General features: G+C 44.5%; 1 protein-coding gene across 3 annotated transcripts in view; it reads left to right on the top strand.

Moving 5' to 3' along the window:
* The first annotated feature begins 412 nt into the window (after positions 1–412).
* The window catches only part of FAM3D (FAM3 metabolism regulating signaling molecule D), a 131,575-nt gene continuing 108,191 nt past the window's right edge, over positions 413–23,796 (top strand). The window contains exons 1-2 of one of the 3 annotated variants that reach the window (XM_056524493.1): positions 413–769; positions 985–1,228. The gene's annotated coding sequence lies outside the window, so the exon portion shown is untranslated. Of the gene's footprint in view, positions 1,229–23,147; positions 23,262–23,796 lie in introns of all 3 variants that reach the window. The other 2 variants (XM_056524494.1, XM_056524492.1) reach the window with 2 other exon arrangements.

Here is a 23,796-nt window from a genome sequence, read left to right as displayed (position 1 = left end):
TCCAGCAAGCCTGGGTGCTCTACCTGAAAGCTCTGAGCTGATGGAGGTTTGCTAGCAAGCATAAAATGTCATAAATTCAGCGAGTGGGGGCCATAACGGCCCCTAAATACACTTTATTCCTATGAAGCCCATTCAGCGATTGCGGCAGAAAAAGGGGCAAATAATTGCGAGAAAACAGCGCTTGGCTTCGAAGAGAAACACAAAACCTATGTACATATGGGGGGAGATTTATCAAAACCTGTGCAGAGGAAGAGTGGTGCAGTTGCCCATAGCAACCAATCAGATTGCTTCTTTCATTTTCCACAGGCCTCTTTAGAGGCCTGTGGAAAATGAAAGAAGCAATCTGATTGGTTGCTATGGGCAACTGCACCACTCTTCCTCTGCACAGGTTTTGATAAATCTCCCCCACAAAAAATGCTAAGAGGAGTATTTTTACTTAGTGAAGGAATTAGGGGTATCTAGAATTGTGTTTTTGTTTTTTTCATTAAATTATGCCTATAAAAATAAGTATGCAAATTTGCTCTTCTCTAGAAAAGCCTTATGCGATCTCTACAGATGGGTGACTCTTCTTTTTGGACAAGACTAATTTGAGAGTTTTCTTCCTTTTAGAGGAGAGTGACTTTGAATAGCCTGCTGAGAAATATAGGATATATTACTTGTAGTATGTTGGTTTATTATACAGGTCTATGTGCTTCTAAAAGCTCCCGATTATATGAAGGGAAACATTTGCTAAGGGAGATTTTTTTCAAAAGTGCAAGGTAAAAGTAAGGTATTTGTTTATAGCAATAAAACTGTACATACAACTAAATACAGTGAATGTATATACCTGTGTACTGTATAATATAGTATGTACCATATATAGTACATGTCTGTATGTGTGTTATATGGATATACTGTACATATATATATAATATATCTTACACATACTGTATATAATATACACACCTGTGTATTATACAAGTATGTACTATTTCTCTTTGACAGGTACAGAAGTATATATGTATATGGAGAAAGACTAGCCCTTGTCCACCTCTCCTTCATTTTTTACCGGTTAACAGCTCAGGGTCTCTCCCTTTCTCATGCACATACGGCATTTTTTGACCCACTTTCACTCCTGTCTTGACATGTCTGCTACTAGAGACGAGTTTCCCCTAACAGGCAGTGGACAGCAGATTACAAAGAAGGGAGACCTCTAGTGGCCAAGATTTTAGAACTGGAGTAATTTTTGGTAAGTGAAGTGAATAACAAATCAGGTTTTATGTTCAACATATTTTATTTTTTTGGGATTTGACTTCTAATCACTTTGCAATCTGTATTTTTAAATTAAAGGAGTACTATGGCACTTTTTATTACTAATCCTCTGTGCCCGGGCTTCAAAATGAAACAAAACAAACTTTAACTCCCCTTCCTACATTCCCCCGTTGCGCCGATATCTGTGTCCCGTTCTCCAGTCCCCTTCTTCTTATGCTCCCTGCGGGTCAGTGAGTCACGCTGCACCCCGCCTGTAGCAATGTCCCGCTGCGGCCGGTGATACGCTGAGAGCAGTGTGACTCACCGACCCGCAGTAAGTAGAAGAAGACATGGACTGGAGAACGGGACACAGATATCGGCGCAACAGGGGAACGTAGAAAGGTGAATTAAAGTTTGTTTTGTTTCATTTTGCAGCTCGGGCACAGAGGATTAGTAATATAAAAGCGCCATAGTACTCCTTTTAATCTTAAGAGTTTTCATCTGGCCGTTTAGGACAAATAATACAGTGGTCCCTCAAGTTACAATATGAATTGGTTCCAAGATGATCATTGCATGTTGAGACCATAATTCTATAGAAACCTGGTAACTGGTTCTAAAGCCCCCAAAATGTCATCCAAAAATAGGCAAAGGGGAGGATTAAAGAAAAAATAGATAGATTGCTAATACAGTTAAAGCCGGTCATTACATATGAAAGCAAGAAAGATCTGCTGGAAGCTGTAATCACTGTCTTTGTAGAGCACAATAACTTCTTCAGTACACACATTTTGCCAAAGAAGTAAAATTGTGCCACCCCACCTAGTGCCCACAGGAGCAGGTAACTTTGATACAGGTAAAGAGTAGTACAGAACATGTAGTACCTCCCTGCAGAGGGGTAACTTGTAGCTCCTGGGCCCTGATGCAAAATCTGCTACATGGCCCCATGTTCCAATTATAATACTTGTCTCTTATGAGGCAGATGTGCTTTGGGGCCCCCTTAGGCACAAGGCTCCTGGTGCGACTGCTACCTTTGCACCCCCCATAGCTACACTCCTGCCTTCCTGTACTTTAGGGAGGCACTACCACACAGCCAGTAAGTGCATTCACTTCAGTAATACAGGTGTGACACATTTCACAGATCTGAACTGTCAGTAGCATTGTTTGGTTTCAAGTCACAATAATGAAGAAAAGTCAATGGTATGTTGAAAATATTGTAACCTGAAGCTATTGTAAGTTGAGGGACCACTGAAGTCTGATACTTCCTGTTCTATAGAGAGAACTTTTCAGCATTCTTCTCATTACCATCACAGGTAGGATTACAATATATGTATATATATATATCTATCAAAGAAAACTCAATGGGCCTTATTTACTAAGAGTGTTGTGTAGGTTTCTTTGTGGGTTTTACTTCCCTACAATTTATTTCCCACAGTATTTACTAAGGTTTCCCTATAGTTTCCACTTTCCCTACATTTTGCTTTTGTTACACCTGCTCTGATCTATCTGGTTTTCCTCAGCTCAAATCCACCACATTTTATGTGGAAACCTTAGTAAATATGTTGTTTTTTTGTGAAAATTTTGGGAACACGCCCCTTTTTGGAGACCACACCCTCTTTTCCAGGTGGCCACACCCCTTTTTCGGGTTTTCTTAGCAAAATGGAGAGTTAATGGTTTTTTAAAATTCTGACACAAAATCTGGCGCAGACAGAATTTCTGGCGCAATGCGACAGAATCTGGCGCACAACCCGACAAAACATGTCGGGTTTGCAATAGTAAATGAGGGCCAATGTGTGTATGTATGTGTCTGTGTGTGTATGTTCCAGCATCACGTCCTAACGGCTAAAGATATTAACATGATACTTGGCACACATGTTACTAATATGTCAACAACAAACATAGGATAGGTGAATAAACCCTTACTCACCCCCACTTTGCCAGGGTCGGGTTTTTTGTTTTAAAGTCCCATACAAGTCTATGGGAAATATATGTTAATGCATAACTTCCAAACGGCTGGAGATATTTCGATAATACTTGGTCACATGTTACTTATTTGTCCACTCAAAATATAGGATAGTTAATTTAACCTTTAACTACCCACATTTGTGAGGGTCAGGGTTTTTGTTTAAAGTCCCATGCAAATCAATGGGAAATGTATGTTCCTACATAACTTCCGTACGGCTGGAGATATTTCAATAATACCTGGTACACATATTACTTATATGCCAAATTAAAAGATATGATAGTTACATTAACCCTTACCTACACCCTTACATAAAAGATGGATTTTTGTTTCAAGTCCCATGCAAGTATATGGGACTCCCATTGAATGTGTCAATCTGGCTTGCAAGCCACACCCCATCTGACAAAGACACGCCTACATTTTAAGCCCCATCCTTTTTATTGTCTACCTTTTTGTGCATCGGTATGGCTAGCAAATCACGCCCAGTACCACAAAGCCACATCCCCTTCTATTTTCAGCTTACAATATCTTCATCACAAATCTCTCCCACCCGAGGACAGGATACGAGGATGGGATATGAGGTTGAGATAGGAGGACAGGAAATGAGGTTGAGATAGGAGGTCGGGATAGGAGGTCGGGATAGGAGGTCGGGATATGAGGATGGGATATGAGGTTGAGATATGAGGACGGGATACGAGGTCGAGATATGAGGATGGGATATGAGGTCGGGATATGAGGTCGAGATAGGAGGATGGCATAGGAGGTCAGGATATGAGGACATAATATAAGGTCGGGATAGGAGATCGAGATATGAGGTCGGGATATGAGGACGGGATGTGAGGTCGAGATAGGAGGTCGGGATATGAGGACGGGATAGGAGGTCAGGATATGAGATCGAGATATGACAGGATATGAGGACGGGACATGAGGTTGAGATAGGAGGACAGGATATGGGGTTGGGATATGACAACAATATATGAGGATGGGAAATGAAGTCAAAAGCTTCCTACATTGTCGATATTCCTCCCAAACAAGGATAAGGAAAGAAAAACCAGGCAACGCCGGGTACTCAGCTAGTGTATAGATAAGACTGGATCAGTTCATTCACAATAGACAATTGTCAGGGCTCTCCTTTGCTGCACAATGACTTCTGCACGGGTCAAAGTATTCTTAGACCTCTCTTCCATAATTATATATATATATATATATATATATATATATATATATATATATTAATAATAATTGAGAAAATAAATCTAATAAAAAAAGAAAACCAGAAAAATAGATCACTGCATGAGCTATCCAGACCAACAACTTTTTTGGTAACACAGATACCCTTTAAAGATAACCTGTCATTATTTTCATGCTGCCTAAGCCCAAGTCTTGCCAAAAGAAGGCCATTGAGACCACCCCAGTTGCTACGATTGCTACAGATAGCTGGCAGAAACACCTGGCTGTGTGCTTCACTTGCCACTCAATCTAACTTGTAGTAGGAGATGAACTACAGTGGAGACCGTCTCCTGCTAAAAATTAGGATCAAGGAGTGAGATGGGCAGTGAAGTGCACAGTAAAGCATTTCTCCCAGCTGCATCTAGTGATCAGTGGGGGTCTTAGCACTGAGACACCAACCGATCAAAACCTTTTTGTCAAGTCACACAGATATGTCTAAAGGATTATTGTCATTTTAAAACTTTTAACTATATTTTCTCAGAAAAGTATTTTCCTATTTTATGATCCATGTTGTTCTGGCAGCACGAACCTAGTGGCAGGACAGGAGAATTTCAGTTACTCTGTATAGATGTCCTTTATAAACAGTTTAAGTCCAGTTATCACAGATTATATACCACTAAAGAAGCACTGAAAGTTGTCTGCAGTATATCAGCTAACTGATCCCAGCATTCTGTGTAGTGCTGCTGCCTATAAGAGCTCTGTTCACACTGCTGTCATAGCTTCCATTACAGTTGAACGGCTGGCCATGCTGTGCCTGATTGATCTCATTGATTTATAATAGGGTCTGGCATAGTGTCCAGTATTGTGATGGGTAGAATAAGTGCAGCATGCTGCATATCTGATGGAACTACCAACAGGAGCTCAGAACGAAGCTTACAACAGTATTGTGAACAGAGGGCGTAGGCTGCCCTGCAGCTTCCATTGCACTTACATTGCACTTACATTCAAAGAGCCTGATCAGTGCTGTTTTCTTACAGCTTTGGGAGATTTGTGCATTACTGGAGTGATGGTTAAATAAAACGTTATATTTTTACATAGCTAAAACCCTTGAACCCCCCCCCCCTTTCAATCTAGTGTACAGACGATCTATGATAGCTCCTGCCACTTCAGAATTTTCTCTGCCATTTTTTTAAGATATGGACATTTTTTAGTATTATGCATATGCATAGGTGCAATGTAGACAGTTGCTCGTTCTCCCACCGTTCTTGTGAATACAGAAAATTGCTTGGGTCTGTATGTGATTACCAACACCATGGAGCTTGTATACAAAATACAGCAGCTGCTTGCATTTTCTAGGGTGTAGCTGCATGTGACTTAAATGCAGCAGCCAATGGCTTTATGATTTAGCTGACATTATGTTTCCAACTTCCATTTTATAGAGTATTGCATCTTTTTTTATATACTTTTGAATTTCAATTTTTTACCAAAAAGGTTATAAAGGGTTAAAAGGAATCTATTGGCTAACTTGCAGATACCTGGGACACCTCCTCTCTCTCCTGTTCCATCCCTTTCTCTGCTTGATTGACAGTCAAGGCTCTGCATTCAGTGCAAACAAATTGTGCGCAGGTGTAAGATTTGAAAATTGGGATGGGAGGGAAGATGTTTCAGCATTGGGAACGCCCCTTTGACACTTGGCACTGGAGAATAAACACACTTTTTTACATTGCTGCTACAGTGTTAGTAGTTTGATATGTGAATTGCAGCTGACAATTTCCCTTTAAAATAGTGTATAAAGCCTCCTGAACTGAAATACAGTTATAGAAAATTCAGATGTAATGGGTCTTTTCTTGGGGATTTTTGCCTCCTATATGTAAAAGTAAATATTCAAATTCATGGACAGTCAGCAGTGATCTAGAAAATAGTTAAAGGGGTATTCCAGGCAAAAACATTTTATCCCCTATCCAAAGGATAGGGGATAAGATGTCTGATCGTGGGGGGCCCGCTGCTGAGACCCCCTGTGATCTCCCTGCAGCACCCGCATTCTATGCGGGTGCTGAATCTCCAGTTTCGGAAACCTCCGGGTTTCCGGGACTGGGGACATGATGTCACGCCACGCCACGCCCCCTCCATTCATGTCTATGGGAGGGGGCATTAAAAAAATAATGCTATATATATGTTGCTCACTAGGTAATGCAGATGCTTTACATGTGTTTTCTATGTATCTAACTTATGTATTTGGCTCCCAAATCTCTCTCTTTTGCTGCTCACACATTCTGACATTCACTGCTTATGAAGGAGCGTTTCTGAGACAAGTACATGCAGTCACTTCCTCCCTGAGTTATTCATCTAATCACTGCAGGCCGCCCTGTAACCCCCTCCTCTCTGGTTTCATGCTGCAGTCTGATAGGACAGGAGTGAGCACAGAGAAGTGCTAGTACCACTTCCTGGACTTTGTCCCAGCCTGTGCTTCACCTGGCACAAAGATGATGCTGCAGCCAGACAGGATTATGTTCCAGATGGTATAGGGACCGCTAGTGGTCATATTTTATAAGCCACAAATCTCTCCTACATTATAAGACTTTTTTTAGGTGTTAAACAGCTAAATTGTTTCATAAAAGACTGTATGTTATTTATTTTTATTAAATACACAGATCCTTGACTCCACCCTCCTTTTTAGCCTCCATCCTTACTTTGGATGCATAAGGGTAATGCTATTATCATAAGAAGCATCTTTATTTTATTTATCTACTTTTCAGCTTCAATTTTCCTAAACCAGAAGTGGAAAATATTTGTGACATGTAAATCAGGGCCGCATACGCTGAGATTAGCCACGTGTTAACAAATCTCTGGCGTCTGATCTAGGGTTTATGCCTGGCTTGTCGAGTAGAGACCGTGCTTCATTTACTTCTTCAGGCTCTTGGAGAGGCAGCAATCTATCAGAAAATAATGCTGGCTCCTGTTATCTGGTGTTCACTCCATGTTTCAGTGCCTTGTATCAGCAACAAAGCTGCACAAATGATAATAATACATATACAGTATATTTGGCAATATGTTTCATCTGCTGTCGCTGTGGATTACTACCATTTATTTGAACTTTTTCACTTTTTAACCATAGTCAATAAATGTAATCCATGTGTTTGTTTTATTTTACCTGCAGATTATGAAGATCTATATGTAGTAACTGCTTATGTGCTATGTGGAATAAACTTTTCTTCTTGTGTTTAAAGTTCATATATTCATATAGCTTCCAATATGCAATTTTTATGTAAATAAGAAACAAACAAATATATAAATATAAATGTTAGTTTAGTCTCTTCTTAGACATGACATCCTGGGGGGAGGTGGTAGAGGAGAGTCATCTTGGGTCAGTAGTGTTTTTTGACCATACACCAATATCTTTCTCTTTGTGTTTCCCAAACCTTTATGGTCATGGAGATTGAATGATTCACGACTACTACAAGTCTGCTGGCAACAGAAGAGAGAAACGGAATTTATACTTTGACCTGAATTATACAGGCATAAGATAAACACTATTTGGCAGAAAAACTTTCTTCCAAAATTTTGTCTGAAAGCCTTAAAATCAACCCCCATAGTCTCTAGTTTCTTAAAGAGCCCATACACATTTTTACTTAAAGTTGGTCAAACCTGCCACCACTCCCTAAAGTGTATAGTGGCCTGCCAACTCCCCACCAACAAATGATGTTGACGGAGAGAAAGTTGGCCATTAGGGATTCTTATATTGCTGGAGGAATAAGCTGGCACCAGAGCTGTCTGGCTATAGATTATCCCTTTCCTTCCAGTTTGGTCGTACCAAACGTTTGTGTATGGGGAGGTCAGGAGAGAAATGAGCAGTTAGCTTACACTTCTACATTTACTTTTAAAACATACAGACGTTAGGGTCCCCGCAACCCAGGGCTCAAGTCCTGCAGGAACGCATGGGAACTGAGTTCCTGCACTTTTTTCACAGCAGGTACACCGTTCCCATTAGCAGGACCAACCCTTAAGGAAATCTTGGATTAGTTCCCTCACTTTTTCTTTCCAGGACTTGACCCCTGCCGCAACCCTTTCACCTTTGATAACTTACCTGTGCTACTTTAGAAGGGGAAGCAACCAATCAGATAGCTTTTTTCATTTTTCAGAGGTCTATTTAAATATTGAAAGCAATCTGGTTGCTATTGGTCACATTTTCCTCTGTGCAGGTTTTAACAAATCTCCCCCAATATCACCATCGTACTTAATGAAAAATGTGTCATCTCTAGCTTAAACTATCATAAAAGGATTTCTTTCCATTTAAGTGGGTCACCCCAACCATCAGATATTTAAGGATTTGGCTTCTACAGAATGAGACTAGACCTTATTTTCTCCCTTAGCGCAACTTAAAGGGGTACTGCAGCCTAAATTAACTTATCTCCTATCTTGTGGACAAGTAGCTGGGTCCCAGATCTGAGTGAGGAGTGCTTGGGGTAGATGGCATGTGCTCCATTGATTTCTATGGGAGCTTCGAAGAGATCTGAGTCCAGCACTCGCAACTGTACCCGGCTTTGGATAAGGAGCATGTGCCATCTAGTGGTAGACTATACACGCTCCTCACTGAGCAAGACTGTGGTTGGTCCCCCCCCACACACACACGATTAGTTACTTATCCTCTATCCTGTGAATAGGGCATAAGTTAATTTTGGCTGCAGTGCCCCTTTAATAAATACCAACAAAGATGGCAGAACAGGACTTTAACTTGGCTGGGTAATATCATAATGGCTTGTTACATCTGCTCTACCACCTAAAGGCACTGCCAACCAAAATACTTTGGTTAGTATTTCAAAGTATTTAATTCCCAGTGTTTTACCTCCAAATCTTCTAGACTTTATTAGGCCTTGCTATCGAGATGCACATCAACAGAGGAACAGGGGGAGTTGTGTGATGTGTTCCAGACCTAAATACTAATAGGCAATCCATATGAATATTTATTATAGACCTGTGCAAATATAATAATATATTTTGTGTGTTTCTCTGTAGAAGGGCTATCTTTAGTTGCTTATAAAAGGGCCTCATCTGACTTGAAAAATAAACCTTCTTCTTATTCCCACCCTAGCAGTGTTGATTTGATATATATGACCCTTGATTACACCCCCTCCCATAGACTTGTATAGCAGGGGCAGGGGGTGATGTCACATGGGGGCGGAGTCGTGACATCACAATACTCCTGCCCCGTGGTCTGCACCCGGCAGTTTCTGAGCTGGCAGCGCGGCGTGCAGCTCAAAGAGGTGGGTGCCAAATGCAAGATTGCGAGGGTCCCCAGCAGCGGGACCCCCGCGTTCAGACATCTTATCCCCTATCCTTTGGATAGGGGATAAGATGTCTTAGGGCCGGAGTACCCCTTTAATGCAATGACCATTTATTTGTATTTTTTTGGTAATACCTTCATTACTAAAATTGATTAAATGCTTAAATAGAAAAACAGCTGGACTATCTCCCTGATTTTGGAGCACTTAAGATTTGCACCCTCTTTTATTGTGGCAAGGCACAACTGAGATCCTTGTCCTTCTAACTTCAATGGGACCCAAGGCATAGGTCCCTTTTGGGAAATTATTTGTGGCAATGGGCCAATTAGGCTTGTACCGTCTGTTGCTTATCTAGCATCTAATACAGCCAAATCTGGCTAGCCTCCAGCATTTTTAATGTCATAAGAAAAGGACCTGGATGTCCAACTGACCTCCATACTTAAAGATGAAGTACTAGACAAGGTCCACAATTCCAGGAACCAGATTTAAAAAAGTCCTATTCCCTGGTACAGGGTTCCAACTGTTCTACAATTTCGAGTGTTAGAGGTGGGGGGGATCTTGAGGAAACTACACATATTTTTGGTCTGGCCCCCAATTCAGCAATTGTGGTCCAAAATAATGCCGGTAACAAAACACTCTTTCCACTCAGACCCATTGCCATTACAGCAAGGCAATGTAAGAATTCTGAACTCAAGACACTTGGATCGGTGTGGCAAAATCTTGTATTTCACTTTTATGGAAATACTCTGACCCCATGGTAGCAGGCTCTCTAATAAACAATATCATACGGATTGGAAGAGCTCATTGCATTCAGACAGAATTTTAGAAAATATGTATTTTTCTTATTCATTTTACCCACTCAGAAGAATATAGGTCAGCATTATGAACATCCAAAGACTATTTTATCTTCATATATCCACTGTGTTCCTCTCCCTAAGGCCCTGCCATGCCGCTTTCTCGTTCCTATTGCCTTTATTATTTGACTTATCATTCTCGTAATGTCTGCTTCACTAAGTACTACTGAGACCCCAGGAATAATGTTACCTTCCTCTGAAGCATGGATAATAGCTCTGGCACCAGCTTGTAGATGCATAGTAAAAAAAAAACTTGAATCCAGCAAGATGGAAGTTGCAGTAACGTACAGTAGTTTATTCCAGGCAGAGCAGGATAAATCCACACAGACAAGAACATGTCCTTTATTTCATCTTTGTTAAATAGATATGGACAGGGCTGGAGGGAAGAAGAGAGCAACAGCAATGTCCATTTCACACCTCCCTGGGCTGTCTCAAGCTTGATACTGCTGATCTAATATGGATTTTAACTCAAAACAATCTCTAGGGCAGTGTTTCCCAGCCAGGGTGCCACTGGCTGTTGCAAAACTACAACTCAAAGTATGCCCAGACAGCCAAAGGTTGTCCGGGCATGCAGGGAGTTGTAGTTTTGCAACAGCCAGAGGCATCCATTTGGGAAACACTGCTCTAAGGTTTGCAGAGAATTGTACAGAAAATCTAAAATTTCCAATGAGTGACAGTTGTGTGGACGAAAATGTATTTTCTGAGGAGAAAGGGCAGACTGGTTTGAGATGACAGAAAGGCAAGAGTAACCCAACCATTCGTTACACCCAAAGTATAGAGAATACCATCTCTAAATGCACAACGCTTTGGATCTTGAAGTAGATGGGCTAGCAGAAAACCACACCAGTTGCCACTCCTGTCAGCTCCGAACAAGAAACTGAGGCTAAAATTCGCACAGGCTCACCAAAAAATGGACAATAGAAGACTGGACGGACCTTGCCTGGTCTGATGAGTATTGATTTCATCTGTCACATTCAGATGAAGCTTAATTTGGAGTGTCAGGCCCAAGGCCTGATTATTAAAATCCTATATGTGTATTATAATTATAACTGTGTGTGATGTATTATCCAAGACATGGGTGAGAGGTCATTCAGACAGTGTATCCTTTTTGTGTATTGCATTTTATTGGGGGTCTGGCTGTTTGTTTACATCTCCTTTCCAAGTCAAAGGCTCTTTTGAAGCAGCAGGATGTAAGGGGCACTCTAGTCCCATCATATAATCAAGCAGATAAGGGGTCAGGAAGAGAGATGCCCCACCTGGTGGGATCAGAGGGGAGGGGGGAAATGGAGTTTCCCTTCAAGGAAGCAGAGAAGACTTAAAATGCTGGACTCAACTGTTGTTCAAGGCTGTGCTAAAGGCTGACAAGAGCTGGACACTCACTGACAAGGACGGCTATACCCTCATGCTGTAAGAACTTCATCTTTTGTTTTCTGAACTTGCCTTGCTAAAATCTTTCATATTTTTGTAACTGTATGTCATTTGTTTCTGTATTTTTATATAGTCAGCACTGTGATACCTTTTATCAGATTAAATGTTTAATTAATCAGCTCTGGTCTTTGATCTCTAAATATATGAGCTCACCTTTCTGAAGGCAGCTCTGGTGGAAACACGTTTATCTAAGGGTTAATTTGGGGACTTGCTGGGACTAGTAGTGGATACCCAGAGGTCTGGTGGCTTTAACCCTTGCATCATCACACTCTCTCTAGCGTCTTAGCTGGACCGATAGGGTGTGATCGTGACAACTGGTGGCAGCATCGGGATATATTTAGAGATTTTTAGTTCTTGCTGGATTTTACCTGTAAGGAAATCTTAGCACTAAAAAGAAATTGCATACATATTCTTGTGTGTAAATTCCAAAGACAGAGCTCAGTGCTGGTTTAAAAGACATACAAAAAGAGTGCAAGACAGTTCTGTCCTCCCCATCTCCTGTTTTACCTCCTCTGTCTCATCTCGGAAATATGGAGGCATATCGCAAGCAGTCCAAGCCTGCACTGGAGCTAATGTGCCAAGAAAAGGACATCCCTACTGCAGGAAAGAACAAGGACCAACTTATTGCTGATCTTGTGGAGTATGATGCCCGTGCAGAAGAGCTGAGTGACATGAGACAAAGTCCTACAGCTGGAACTGCCATCCAAGGACTGATATCTCCTGGGGAATACAACATTACTCCCCATCAGGACAGTACTCCACATGAGGCCTTGGACTCTTATATGCGGACTGCCTTACAACACCTTGGGAATGTGGATGCCAATATGAAACTCCAACTGCTTCTCCAGTACCAAACTGCAGAGAGAGGCACAGATACGAGCTGCAGAGAGAGAGGCACAGACACGAGCCGCAGAGAGAGAGGCCCAGGCACGAGCCGCAGAGAGAGAGGCGGCAGAGAGAGAGGCCCAGCGGAGGCATGAACTGGAGGTTCTGAGGCTGAGAGGGGATGCTTCATCCGCACGGAGTGATGTGCAGGATCAAGGAGACCACAAACCCTGCTTGTAACATTTCCCCATGTTGGAAAAAGATGGTGATCTGGATGTGTTCCTGAGGGGATTTGAAAAGGTTTGCTGGCAGTTCCATCTATCTAAGGAACAGTAGGGACAATATCTAACCCCACGGTTGCGAGGAAAAGCTCTGGATGTGTTTGCTTCTCTTCCCTCTGAGAGTGACCAGGACTATGAGGCAATAAAATCTGGCCTGCTAAAACATTTTAATCTGACTCCAGAGACTTATCGGAAAAAGTTTCGGACTTTGCAACAAAGCGCCACAGAAAGCTGCACTCAACATGCAGGTCAGCTAAGGACTGCATTCAGGCTATGGACTGGGGGCCTACAAGTCACTACCTATGAGGCCCTGGAGGACTTGATGGTCCTAGATCAGTTTCTCCAAACACGAGCTTTGAAGCCAGAGAGTGGATATTGGACCGCAAGCCCAAGACAGCAACGGAAGCAGCAGAACTTGGAGATGACTTTGCCAACAACTGGGCACCAACAGCAAAGCGTGGATCTGCACAAGCCAGAGCAAGTACCTGGAGGGGAGCCACACACCCACAGAGCAACACCAGCAGCACCAAGCCAGCCGGAAAATTCTTGCCATCAGCACCAAAAGCAACAGGAGCCACATTGGGTCAGGGGGACACCCGCCAATGTAACAGATGCAACACTATTGGGCACCTGAGTGCCACTTGTCCCAACAGAAAGAATTCTCCACCAGTAGCTGGAGGACACACAGCCGTTCTTCTGGTGTCCGGAGCAGTGGAGAAAAGAGCGGATAACCTGCAGAGTGTAACTGTAGGTGACAGTGGGTTTGTGATATTCTGGAGCCTCCTTTACCTTGGTGCGGCCTGAAGTGGTGGATACAGAGGACATCATCCCTGGAAGAACCATGGCTTTAAAAGGAATTGGAGGTGTGCGACCTTCTGTGCCCATGGCCCGTGTGTACCTGGATTGGGGTACAGGCAAAGGTTAGCGGGAGGTGGGGGTCTCTGAGGACATCCCTGTTAATGTTCTGCTGGGGAATGATTTGGGTCGGATGCTCTGTCATTATGCTCCACAGGACACTACCTGCACACCGGATGGGCTAGGAGAGAGCCCTGTTCATTCTAAGGTATTGTGCGAGACTTTGGGAGACACTGTGAAATGTGGAAACTGGGAGGGAGTGCAGGGGATTGATAAATGTTTACCTGTGACTGAACCAGTAATGTTTTCCAAAAGTGAAATGGGGTATATTGTGAAATGTGGTAACTGGTAGGGAGTGCAGGGGATTGATAAATGTTTACCTGTAACTGAACCAGTAATGTTTCCCAAAAGTAAAATGGGGTGTATTGTGAAACGTGGTAACTGGGAGGGAGTGCAGGGGATTGATACATGTTTACCTGTGACTGAACCAGTAATGTTTTCCAAAAGTGAAATGGGGTGTATTGTGAAACAAGGTAACCGGGAGGGAGTGCAGGGGATTGATAAATGTTTACCTGTGACTGAACCATTAATCTGTTCCAAAAGTGAAATGGGTTGTATTGTAAAATGTGGTGACAATGCATTGCCAATGCCAAAACCTAGTGGAGATGGGCTAGGGGGAGGGGTTGGTGTGCCCCTGGTGACATTTAAGGATGAGGGACCAGCAGTGAGTGATATGTCCCAATCCTTTGAGCCTAAGGAGGAGGAGGGAAGGAGTGATAGCCCTGTGTATGATACCTGTAGCATTGTTATGTCTGGAACTGAGGGAAAGGAAGGTAGAGATGCTATTTCACCTGGGGGAAATGTGCTACCTGATGCCCCAAGATGGGGGGAGGGAAATGAGCATTTCCGGGAAGCTCTGCGCAGTGCCCCTTCCCTTGAAGGGCTGAGACAACGTGCTGAGCGTACAGATGTTGACACAGAGGGGCATCGGGTATATTGGGAACACACTAATTAGACCAACTGCGCCAATCAGTGGCGCAGTGGCCCTTTAAATCGCAGAGACCCGGCGCGCGCGCGCCCTAGGGAGCGGGGCCGCGCGCGCCGGGACAGGACCGACGGAGAGCGAGTCAGGTACGGGAGCCGGGGTGCGCATCGCGAGCGGGCGCCACCCGCATCGCGAATCGCATCCCGGCTGGGGGCGGTATCGCAGCGCACCCGGTCAGTAGATCTGACCGGGGCGCTGCAGTAGCGAGGATGTTGCGAGCGCTCCGGGGAGGAGCGGGGACCCGGAGCGCTCGGCGTAACAGTACCCCCCCCTTGGGTCTCCCCCTCTTCTTGTAGCCTGAGAACCTGAGGACCAGACTTTTGTCTAGGATGTTGTCCTCAGGTTCCCAGGATCTCTCTTCAGGACCACAGCCCTCCCAATCAACCAAAAAAAATTTTTTCCCTCTGACCGTCTTGGAGGCCAGTATCTCCTTCACGGAGAAGATGTCAGAAGAACCGGAAACAGGAGTGGGAGAAACAAGTTTGGGAGAGAAACGGTTGATGATGAGTGGTTTAAGGAGAGAGACATGAAAGGCATTGGGAATACGAAGAGAAGGAGGAAGAAGAAGTTTGTAAGAGACAGGATTAATTTGGCACAAGATTTTGAAAGGACCAAGATAGCGTGGTCCCAGTTTGTAACTGGGGACACGGAAGCGGACATATTTAGCGGAGAGCCATACCTTGTCTCCGGGAGCAAAAATGGGGGAAGCTCTTCTTTTCTTATCGGCAAACTTTTTCATGCGAGATGAAGCCTGTAAAAGAGAATTTTGGGTCTCTTTCCATATGGTGGAAAGATCACGAGTCACTTCATCCACAGCGTGCAAACCAGAGGGCAAGGGAGTAGGGAGGGGGGGAAGAGGGTGACGGCCGTACACCACGAAAAATGGGGATTTAGCAGAAGATTCAGAGACTCTGAAGTTGTACGAGAATTCGGCCCATGGTAGAAGATCTGCCCAGTCATCCTGGCGGGAGGAAACAAAATGCCGTAAATAGTCACCCAGGACCTGGTTAATTCTTTCTACTTGCCCATTGGATTGAGGATGATAAGCAGAAGAGAAGTTTAATTTAATCTTGAGTTGTTTACAGAGAGCCCTCCAGAATTTTGACACGAATTGGACGCCTCTATCCGAGACGATCTGCGTGGGCAAACCGTGAAGACGAAAAATGTGTACAAAAAATTGTTTTGCCAACTGAGGCGCTGAAGGAAGACCAGGAAGAGGAATAAAATGTGCCATCTTGGAAAATCGATCAACGACCACCCAAACAACAGTGTTGCCACGGGATGGGGGTAAGTCTGTAATAAAGTCCATACCAATCAGAGACCAAGGCTGTTCGGGGACAGGCAGAGGATGAAGGAGACCAGCAGGCTTCTGGCGAGGAGTCTTATCCCGGGCACAGACAGTACAGGCCCGCACAAAATCAACAACATCCGTCTCCAGAGTCGGCCACCAATAGAAACGAGAGATGAGTTGCAAGGACTTTTTGATGCCCGCATGGCCTGCGAGGTGGGAGGAGTGACCCCATTTGAGAATCCCGAGACGTTGGCGTGGAGAAACGAAGGTCTTCCCTGGAGGAGTTTGCCTGATGGAGACTGGAGAAGTGGAGATCAGACAGTCAGGAGGAATGATGTGTTGCGGAGAGACCTCTACTTCCGAGGCATCCGAGGAACGAGAGAGAGCATCGGCCCTAATGTTCTTGTCGGCAGGGCGAAAATGAATTTCAAAGTTAAAACGGGCAAAGAACAACGACCACCTGGCCTGGCGAGGATTCAGCCGTTGGGCAGACTGGAGATAGGAGAGATTCTTGTGATCGGTGTAAATGATAACTGGAAATTTTGATCCCTCCAGCAGATGCCTCCATTCCTCAAGTGCCAATTTAATGGCCAGTAGTTCTCGATCCCCGATGGAGTAGTTCCTCTCCGCCGGAGAGAAGGTCCTAGAAAAAAAACCACAAGTAACAGCATGCCCGGAAGAATTTTTTTGTAGAAGGACCGCTCCAGCTCCCACTGAGGAGGCATCAACCTCCAATAGGAAGGGTTTAGATGGGTCAGGTCTGGAGAGCACGGGAGCAGAAGAAAAGGCAGACTTGAGCCGTTTAAATGCGTCTTCCGCTTGGGGAGACCAGGACTTAGGATTGGCATTCTTCTTGGTTAAAGCCACGATAGGAGCCACAATAGTGGAAAAATGTGGAATAAATTGTCTGTAATAATTGGCGAACCCCAAAAAACGTTGGATAGCACGGAGTCCGGAGGGGCGTGGCCAATCTAAGACTGCAGAGAGTTTATCTGGGTCCATTTGTAGTCCCTGGCCAGAGACCAAGTATCCTAGGAAAGGAAGAGATTGACATTCAAACAGACATTTCTCCATTTTGGCATAAAGTTGATTGTCTCGAAGTCTCTGAAGAACCATGCGGACATGCTGGCGATGTTCTTCTAAGTTGGCAGAAAAAATCAGAATATCGTCCAGATACACAACAACACAGGAATATAAGAGATCACGAATAATTTCATTAACAAAGTCTTGGAAGACGGCAGGGGCGTTGCACAGGCCAAAGGGCATGACTAGATACTCAAAGTGTCCATCTCTGGTGTTAAATGCAGTTTTCCATTCGTCCTCCTCCCTGATGCGGATGAGATTATAAGCACCTCTTAAGTCCAGTTTGGTAAAGATGTGGGCACCTTGAAGGCGATCAAAGAGTTCTGAGATAAGAGGTAGGGGGTAGCGGTTCTTTACCGTGATTTTATTAAGTCCGCGGTAATCAATGCAAGGACGTAGGGAGCCATCTTTTTTGGACACAAAGAAAAATCCAGCTCCGGCAGGAGAGGAGGATTTGCGGATAAACCCCTTTTTTAAATTTTCCTGGATGTATTCAGACATAGCAAGAGTCTCTGGGGCGGACATAGGATAAATTCTGCCCCGGGGTGGAGTAGTGCCCGGGAGGAGGTCAATAGGACAGTCATAAGGCCTGTGAGGAGGTAAAGTCTCAGCTTGTTTTTTGCAAAATACGTCAGCATAGTCCATATAAGCCTTAGGGAGACCGGTTACAGGGGGACCCACAGGGTCACGGCAGGGAGTACTGGGAACCGGTTTAAGACAGTCCTTGAAACAAGAAGTACCCCAGCTCTTGATCTCTCCTGTGGACCAATCAAGGGTTGGGGAATGGCGTTGAAGCCACGGTAGTCCAAGGAGAATTTCGGAAGTGCAATTGGAGAGGACCAAAAACTCAATTTTTTCGTGATGAGGTCCGATGCACATTAGGAGGGGCTCCGTGCGGTAACGCACGGTACAGTCCAATCTTTCATTGTTAACACAATTGATGTAGAGGGGTCTGGCGAGACTGGTCACCGGGATGTTGAACCTGTTGATGAGAGAGGCCAAAATAAAATTTCCTGCAGATCCGGAATCCAAGAAGGCCATAGTAGAGAAGGAGAAGGTAGAGGCAGATATCCGCACAGGCACAGTTAGGCGTGGAGAAGCAGAGTTGACATCAAGAACTGTCTCACCTTTGTGCAGAGTCAGCGTACGTCTTTCCAGGCGGGGAGGACGGATAGTACAATCCTTCAGGAAGTGTTCGGTACCGACACAGTACAGGCAAAGATTCTCCATGCGGCGTCGTGTCCTCTCTTGAGGTGTCAAGCGAGACCGGTCAACTTGCATAGCCTCCACGGCGGGAGGCACAGGAACGGATTACAGAGGACCAGAGGAGAGAGGAGCCGGGGAGAAAAAACGCCTCGTGCGAACAAAGTCCATATCCTGGCGGAGTTCCTGACGCCTTTCGGAAAAACGCATGTCAATGCGAGTGGCTAGATGAATGAGTTCATGCAGGTTAGCAGGAATTTCTCGTGCGGCCAGAACATCTTTAATGTTGCTGGATAGGCCTTTTTTAAAGGTCGCGCAGAGGGCCTCATTATTCCAGGATAATTCGGAAGCAAGAGTACGGAATTGTATGGCGTACTCGCCAACGGAAGAATTACCCTGGACCAGGTTCAGCAGGGCAGTCTCAGCAGAAGAGGCTCGGGCAGGTTCCTCAAAGACACTTCGAATTTCCGAGAAGAAGGAGTGTACAGAGGCAGTGACGGGGTCATTGCGGTCCCAGAGCGGTGTGGCCCATGACAGAGCTTTCCCAGACAGAAGACTGACTACGAAAGCCACCTTAGACCTTTCAGTAGGAAACTGGTCCGACATCATCTCCAAGTGCAGGGAACATTGCGAAAGAAAGCCATGGCAAAACTTAGAGTCCCCATCAAATTTATCCGGCAAGGATAGTCGTAGGCCGGAAGCGGCCACTCGCTGCGGAGGAGGTGCAGGAGCTGGCGGAGGAGATGATTGCTGAAGCTGTGGTAGTAGCTGCTGTAGCATCACGGTCAGTTGAGACAGCTGGTGGCCTTGTTGCGCTATCTGTTGCGACTGCTGGGCGACCACCGTGGTGAGGTCGGCGACAATTGGCAGTGGAACTTCAGCGGGATCCATGGCCGGATCTACTGTCACGATTCGGCTGGCAGGAGGTGGATCCTCTGTGCCAGAGAGGGATTGGCGTGGAGCGTGCTAGTGGACCGGTTCTAAGTTACTACTGGTATTCACCAGAGCCCGCCGCAAAGCGGGATGGTCTTGCAGCGGCGGTAGTAACCAGGTCGTATCCACTAGCAACGGCTCAACCTCTCTGACTGCTGAAGATAGGCGCGGTACAAGGGAGTAGACAAGAGCAAGGTCGGACGTAGCAGAAGGTCGGGGCAGGCAGCAAGGATCGTAGTCAGGGGCAACGGCAGGAGGTCTGGAACACAGGCTAGGAACACACAGGGAAACGCTTTCACTGGCACAATGGCAACAAGATCCGGCGAGGGAGTGCAGGGGAAGTGAGGTATACATAGGGAGTGCACAGGTGAACACACTAATTAGACCAACTGCGCCAATCAGTGGCGCAGTGGCCCTTTAAATCGCAGAGACCCGGCGCGCGCGCGCCCTAGGGAGCGGGGCCGCGCGCGCCGGGACAGGACCGACGGAGAGCGAGTCAGGTACGGGAGCCGGGGTGCGCATCGCGAGCGGGCGCCACCCGCATCGCATCCCGGCTGGGGGCGGTATCGCAGCGCACCCGGTCAGTAGATCTGACCGGGGCGCTGCAGTAGCGAGGATGTTGCGAGCGCTCCGGGGAGGAGCAGGGACCCGGAGCGCTCGGCGTAACAGATATCTTGTACTGGGAGTCCCTTTCCAAAGGCATGCTAGGGGCCCAGGAGGGAGAAAGGTCGTTAGTGGTTCCTAGGCAGTACAGGAAAGAGCTGCTAAGGTTGGCCCATGAGACCCCCCTGGCAGGACATTTGGGAGTGGCCTATGCGGTCATAGAGAAGGAATGTCTAGCTGTGGTCTGGGCTTTGCAAAAATTACAGCCATACCTGTATGGCAAGGATTTTACTGTCATAACTGATCACAACCCTCTACATTGGTTGGACAGAGTGTCCGGTAACAATGGCACCTTGAAACAAATGCTAAAAACATTTGTAGAATCAGAGGGCAGAGACTGGGAAAAGTATTTACCCCATCTGTTATTTGCTTACAGGGAGGTACCCCAAGAGCCTACAGGTTTCTCGCCCTTTGAGTTATTATATGGTCACAAAGTGCGGGGACCCCAAGATTTAGTTAGGGAAGAATGGGAAGGGGGGCTAACTGCCCCTGAGACTTCTGTGGTGGAGTATGTTCTGAGATTCAGGGACAGGATGCAGGCATCGACTGGGCTGGTACAGGACAACCTCATAGCAGCACAGTCCAGGCAGAAGTACTATGATCACAATGCAAGGGAACGGGTCAATGAAGTGGGACAGAAGGTAATGGTTCTGAACCCCATCAGGCAGAATAAGTTGCAGGCTGCCCGGGAGGGGCCCTTCCCCATTTTGCAGTGCCTAGAACCCACCACATATGTAGTTGCCCTTGATGAGAAAGGTCAGAGGCAGAGACAGTACCACATTAATATGGCACACTATGACCCTGAGAAGGTGGTACTCAGTGTATGTAGTGCACCAGAGGAAGGGCTGGTTAGTGATCCCCTACTAGAGCTAGTGGAGGCAGCTATGAGCCAGGGATCCCCTCAGAATGTAGAGATCAATCCACAGCTCTTAGCTGCAAAGAAAAGGCCGCTAAATGAGGAAATAGGCCCCTTCAGTGCCATCTTTGCCTGGGAATGCAGGGCCTGTGGTGTCAAGAAAAGAAATAGACGGTTAATGGAGACAGATCTATCAGCCTGGAGAGGCCATCTCTCTGTCCCCATCTTAAGGGGGAGGTGTCAGGCCCAAGGCCTGATTATTAAAATCCTATATGTGTATTATAATTATAACTGTGTGTGATGAATTATCCAAGACATGGGTGAGAGGTCATTCAGACGGTGTATCCTTTTTGTGTATTGCATTTTATTGGGGGTCTGGCTGTTTGTTTACATCTCCTTTGAAGTCAAAGGCTCTTTTGAAGCAGCAGGATGTAAGTCCCATCATATAATTAAACAGATAAGGGGTCAGGAAGAGAGATGCCCCACCTGGTAGGATCAGAGGGGAGGGGGGGAATGGAGTTTCTGGCTATACCATCATGCTGTAAGAACTTCATCTTTTGTTTTCTGAACTTGCCTTGCTAAACTCTTTCATATTTTTGTATCTGTATGTCATTTGTTTCTGTATTTTTATATAGTCAGCACTGTGATACCTTTTATCAGTTTAAATGTTTAATTAATCAGCTCTGGTCTTTGATCTTTTAATATATGAGCTCACCTTTCTGAAGGCAGCTCTGGTGGAAACATGTTTATCTAAGGGTTAATTTGTTTTCTGAACTTGCCTTGCTAAACTCTTTCATATTTTTGTAACTGTATGTCATTTGTTTCTGTATTTTTATATAGTCAGCACTGTGATACCTTTTATCAGTTTAAATGTTTAATTAATCAGCTCTGGTCTTTGATCTCTTAATATATGAGCTCACCTTTCTGAAGGCAGCTCTGGTGGAAACATGTTTATCTAAGGGTTAATTTGGTGACTTGCTGGGACTAGTAGTGGATACTGAGAGGTCTGGTGGCCTTAACCCTTGCACCATCACACTCTGTCTAGTGTCTTAGCTGGACCGATAGGGTGTGATCGTGACATGGAGTAAATCACATGAAAGCATGGATTCATCCTGCCTTGTATCAGCGGTTCAGGCTGATGATGGTGATGGTGTGGGGGACATTTTTTGGCACACTTGGACCCCCCAGAACCAACTGAGCATCATTTAAATGTGACAACCTATCTGAGTATTGTTGCTGACAATGTCCATCCCTTCAGGACCACAGTGGATCCATCTTCTGATGGCTACTTTTATATCAGAATAATGTACCGTGTCACAAAGTTCATACAATAACAATGAGGTCACTGTATTTCAATGGCCTCCACAGTCACCAAATATTCATCCAATGGTGTGGTGGAACACCTGATGTATTTTATATTGTGTAAATATGTCTTTAAGAGGTGAGGTTTTATGGGATATATCACTTACCTGCTTGTATTTAAATCACTTTGGAATCTTAGCTAGTAGTTATCATTAAAGGGGTACTCCGGTGGAAAACTTTTTTTTTTTTAATCAACTTGTGACAGAAAGTTAAACAGATTTGTGAATTACTTCTATTAAAAAAAATCTTAATCCTTTCAGTACTTATTAGCTGCTGAATACTACAGAGGAAATTCTTTTCTTTTTGGAACACAGTGCTCTCTGCTGACATCATGACCACAGTGCTCTCTGATGACACCTCTGTCCATTTTAAGAACTGTTCAGAGTAGGAGAAAATCCCCATAGAAAACATATGCTGCTCTGGACAGTACCGTACCTAAAATGGACAGAGATGTCAGCAGAGAGCACTGTGGTCATGATGTCAGCAGAGAGCACTGTGTTCCAAAATAAAATTATTTCCTCTGTAGTATTCAGCAGCTAGTAAGTACTGGAAGGATTATGATTTTTTAAGAAGTAATTTACAAATCTGTTTAATTTTCTGGCACCAGTTGATTTAAAAAAAAAAAAGTTTTCCACTGGAGTGCCCATTTAAGTTTGAGTGTTAGCAACAGAAACACATTGGTCTAACGCATTGATCTTTAAATGGGCACTGTCATTACACACATAATTTTTAATATTTGATTCCTTATGCCAAATAAATAACTTTTGTAATTGGCTTCCATAAAAAAAAAAAAAAAAAAAAAAAAACGTTTTATGTCTTTTATTCATCACAGCACTGCAACGATGTAAGGGCAGAAGTGGTCCCCCAGCAGGCTTCAGTGATGTCATGTCTGATGGGAAACCCCTACTTTTTCCTGCTGGGAGATTGCATGTGAGCAAGAAGTAAGGTATGATACACAGCTTTTAAAAGCTCAGAAATTTTTTCTAAAGGTGGGAGGGGTGTTAGGAGTAGTTAAGGAACATAATCTGAGTTAGTTTAGAAAGTTTATTTAGTGACAGGTACTCTTTAAAGATTTGTCCTGCCCTGTCTGGAACAAACTACATTACTACAAATTCCATCTGGCTGGGTTCAAGATTTCTACTTTACATATACATCTTTATAGTATAATTATTAGGACTTTTTAAATCAACAGCTATTTCAAGTTAGGTAATCCCTTTGAATCATATCCTAGAATTTGTACTAGAAGTCATTACGTTAATGTGAGAAACTGAATCTTACATCCACCTTGCAGACTTGTAAAATGTGAGTGGACATTTTGAGATATTCTCTTGTAATCGGCTATAGTCAAATCCCCTCTGTAAACATCTTTATTGTAAAGGACTCAGACATTCATGATATGTTCATCTGGCTTATATACTGCACCTTTTAGGGAGATTTTGAGTCCTTTGACTCTCATTTAGGAAGCAAAGGTAGCTGTTGGC

Source organism: Hyla sarda, chromosome 6 (assembly GCF_029499605.1).
Source record: "Hyla sarda isolate aHylSar1 chromosome 6, aHylSar1.hap1, whole genome shotgun sequence".
Classification (NCBI taxonomy): Eukaryota; Metazoa; Chordata; class Amphibia; order Anura; family Hylidae; genus Hyla; species Hyla sarda.
The sequence above is the reverse complement of the archived record's forward strand: the minus strand, read 5'-3'. Positions and strand labels throughout refer to the sequence as shown.